The sequence below is a fragment of the Ursus maritimus genome (assembly GCF_017311325.1).
Source record: "Ursus maritimus isolate PB19 chromosome Y unlocalized genomic scaffold, ASM1731132v1 scaffold_Y1, whole genome shotgun sequence".
NCBI classification, from domain to species: domain Eukaryota; kingdom Metazoa; phylum Chordata; class Mammalia; order Carnivora; family Ursidae; genus Ursus; species Ursus maritimus.
The window spans coordinates 328,959-333,566 of record NW_024423324.1 but is presented as its reverse complement, the minus strand read 5'-3'; positions in this window follow the sequence as shown (position 1 = coordinate 333,566).

Genomic DNA, 4,608 nt, shown 5'->3' with positions numbered 1-4,608 from the left:
GATTATTCACTGAAAACTTTCCAAGCCAGAAGAGAGTGTCATAATATATTCAAGTTTTGAAAGGAAAATATTGCAGCCAAGAATACTCTATCCAGCAAGACTATTATTCAAAATAGAAGGAGGGATTAAGAGTTTCCTGGGCAAACAAAAGTTATGGAATTCATCATTCTAAACTAGCCTTAAAAGAACATTAAAAGTGGAATTCTTTAACTGGAAAAAAAGGTCATACTCATGAATAAGAAAATTATGAAAGTAAATAATTCCACAAGTAAAAGTGAACATACAGAAAAGGTAGTAAATTAATCACATATAAAGCCAGTGTGGAAGATAAAAAAGAAAAGTAATAAAATCAGTTACATTGGGGGATGCACAAAATAAAACATTTAAAATATAAAACCTTATATGGGAAATTATATAAGTACATAAATATTATATATATTTAAATACATATGTCATACATTCTCATATGCGTATATTTTTATATATGTGTGTGTGTGTATAAATAAACATGGAAGAGGGAGTAAAAATTCAGGGCTCCTGACGTTAAATCCCTCTGGTTTTCACAGCTAGATATTATGAGAACTTTCCTTCCTAGTCCAAGCCCCAAGTGATTTGATCAGTTTTCTGTCCTTACGGTGTTCCTCCTGTTTGTAGTTAGTCTTGCTGGAAATTTGGTTCCCAGCTGCATCTCTGCTGCTCCTCCCCATGTCAGTAACATTTCCTCTCTATGATTATTTGTGGGAGGTATATACTGCCAGTCTTCAAGTCATTTTCAGAATTAGTTGTATATAGGTAGCTTGTGTATCAGTGTGCTTATGGCATGAAATGAACTCAAGATTATGTACCATATTTACAGAACCCCTGTTTTGTCATTTTTGAACAAATGTCTACAGAGGTGACCATATATGAGTCCCATTATAATATCTTGGAGTTTTGGAGTGGCAGAAAGCTTGTCCCTTTAGTGGACTTGTTTTCAGACCAAAATGAACTCCACTCGAGGAGGTGTACTTAAGAAATTACATGGAAGGTACTGGAAGATGTCAAAATTTGGGAATTATGGCAGGATGCAAATATCTAAGTGCATGCTTCCTAAACTGGAAACTGATAATTTTGATCTTTTCTCTTTCTGCCATGCACAATTTGAGAAAATGATAAAGTCTCCTGTGAAGTACCTCAGGTAATCAGGTATTCCCTTCTAGGATTTTCAATATTGAGAGAGGGATAGAAATACAAAATCAATGGCTGGATTGCACTTATTCTTACTGCAATCTCCTCAATAACTTACTCTTACTACAAGATAGTAGCTCCATTTCCTGCTTCCCAGACTCCAAGACTGCTTGTCTGATTTTTCTGACTTAATCAATTTTGTGAACTACCTATAAATATCTTTTTAAAAATCATGTTAATTAACATTAACCAAAACAGATTTTGTTTTCTGCTCCCAAGGCAATTATGAGAGGGGATATAGAGAGTGAGAATCAGATGTGCTTTTTCTGTAGAGAAACTTTCATGAAACTCATTTGTTTTTAACATCTCCCTTACTTCTGCTGTCTATTACATTCTCACTTGGGTTTATTTATTTTTTTAAATGTGTTTCTTTATTATTTACTTAGAGTAATTTTAATGAGATCATAAAAATGATGATATTATTCCTCTTTCATTATTTCATAAACAACTTAACAGGTGATTTTTGGTTTCTTCCTCTGCCATCATTTGTTGATCTTGACAGCTATGTAATTTTATTCTGGGATAGGAGTTATTTTTTCTTCTTGACTTATTAAAATATTCAATATTTTTTCCATATTCACAAACACACTCTTCTCTTTCCTTCTCTGTAGGTTCTTTCTTTCAAAAAATTTAGAAGGGTATTTTGTATTTTGTTTTATTTTCCCCAACTGCCAACATTTCCTCCTTCTTCTAATACACAGATGATAATCTTGCTTCCAATTTTATTATAAAAAGAAAGTACTAACCAGAGAATTTCCCATGTATTTTCACCATATCTATCTACTCCTAGCATCTATCATCATATATTCTGACTCCTTCATTTTTACAAAGATAAAATCTTCTTGCTCTATTCTAGGTCAACATTTCAGCTCAAGTACAAGATCAATTTCATTTTATCTACTGAAGTAGTTCACTCTAGCAATTGTGTCTCATCTCTTTTGCATCACGATGTTATTTTCTCACTGTATACACGATTTAAATGTTTGAAAACTTAAAAACACTTAAAAGTGGAAAAATTTGTCAGAATCAACTTTAAATGGACTCTAGAAGAGTTAAGACAACCAAAAGTTTTAACCAGGAGAAACATGCAACCAACTAGATATATTATCAAGACAAAAATGGTAGAAAATTCTTGTGGCAGTTAATCTGACCACTTGCATTCCCTTCTCCCTTCTTCCATTCCATGGTCTCCAATAGTCTTCAATATGACAGTATGTATCCCTAGTATAGGTACTAGGTTCTGGAAAAAGCAGAGCAAACCTCATTCCCAAGAAATGCTCTGGTGGCTCCCTGAAGAGCTCCTAAATGAGGCTTTCCCCTATTCCACCTAACTTTAATTATGTCAGGACCGGAAGTTATTACAGAGGTTGTTCCCCCAAAATACTGAATTGAAAATGAAGAAGCTGCTACTGCTTGGGCTAAAAAAATAGAGAAAAAGTTAAGTCAATCAATAAACATACTGAAATGTGGGAGGAAAAACAGTGAGTGATGAGTAAGAGCTTTGAAAATGTCTATATATTTCAAAGAACCTACAAAGCCATGCACATAGCGGAGGCAGGAAGCATGCTTTAAAAAAAAAAAAAAAGATGTTAAAATGAAGAAGCTGCTACTGCTTGGGCTAAAAAAATAGAGAAAAAGTTAAGTCAATCAATAAACATACTGAAATGTGGGAGGAAAAACAGTGAGTGATGAGTAAGAGCTTTGGTCATGTCTATATATTTCAAAGAACCTACAAAGCCATGCACATAGCGGAGGCAGGAAGCATGCTTAAAAAAAAAAAAAAAAGATGTTTGAAGACACAGATTTGACCTCTGACTGACCTTTGAGCTCAGCACAAATAAATGAAGCCTGAGGCAGAGTTTAAAAGGCTTCTATGTTGAAAGAACATCCCACCTGCAGATATAAGTCTGTGAAGACTGGAAGATTGTTTGTCTCTCTCTCTCTCTTTTTTTAAATCCCGGTGTTTAAGGAAACCACTGTCAGACTACTAAACTATAAAAGCAAAGAATTTCCTTGACTACACATGGCAAGGAAAATAGTTGGTAAAAGCAGCACCAAAAAGTCATTAAATGAAACAGTCTATTCGATAGCAAGCAACAATAATTTCTGAGAGGAAAAGACTTATTTCCAGTGTTACTATAATACTCAAGATATCCATTTATTAACAAAAAATTAGGTATGCAAAGAAACAACTTCACTGAAAAAGAAGAAATTACCAGACTGTCCCTGAGGAAACGAAATACTGGAGTAATTACACAAATATTTTCCTATTTATTGGGTTTTACTAAGGAATTAAAAATAACTTATTTATATAAACTTATTTAAATAAATATATAAATGACACAAACAAATATATTTTATATATTTAGATGTACAACTTGGTCTTGTTGTGCAATCATCACCACAATCAAGAAAATTCACATATCTATCATTGCACATGGTTACTATTTTCTTTTAGTGTGTTTCATGAGAACACCTAAATATCTTCCTGCTTAGCAAATTTCAAGTATATGATATCATACTGTTAACTACAGTCACCATGCTACACATTAGATCTCCAGAAGTTATTCATCTTGCACAATTGGAACTTCGTACCTTTGACCATCATCATCCCAATTTTCTCTGCCCCAAGCCCCTGACAATCACAATTCCACACTCTATTTCTGAGTTTTACTATTTTAGATTCTACATATAAATGAGATCTAGTATTTAGTTTTGTTTTCTTTCTTGCTTTCTTATGTAGTCTAGCTATGGCTTTATCAATTTTATCTTTTCAATAAATTATCTGTTTTATTGTTTTTCTGATTCTATATTTCATTTATTTCATCCTTCTGCTATATGGGCTTAGTTTTCCCCCCTTTTTTAGTTATGAGAAGTATAAACTTATTTATTTTTTTAATGTAGGTCTCCCTTTTTTAGATGTAGAATTTTATCACTACAAAATTCCTTCCTACTACTGCTTTTCCTGCATACTTTAAGTTTTGGCATAATATATTATTTTTATTTAGACACAGGCTTTAAATCAACTGTCTTAAATATGCTCAAAGATAAAAAGAAACCATAATCAATGAATTAATAGAAATCAGAGGAAAAATACTTCACCACCATAGAGAATACCCAGGAAGAAATTCAATTATGTACATTTTTATAAAAAGAGCCAAATAGAAATGCTGGAGTTGAAAAGTAAAAATGAAAAATGAAATAAAATCAAATGAAAAAAATTACTATAGAAGTTAATGAAAAAATGAAATAAAATCAAATGAAAAAAATTATTATAGAAGTTAATTACAGGGAGGAGTTAAGATGGCGGAGGAGTAGGAGACACCTTTTTCAGCCGGTCCCCCGAGTCTAGCTGGATAGGTATCAGACCAGCGTCAACAA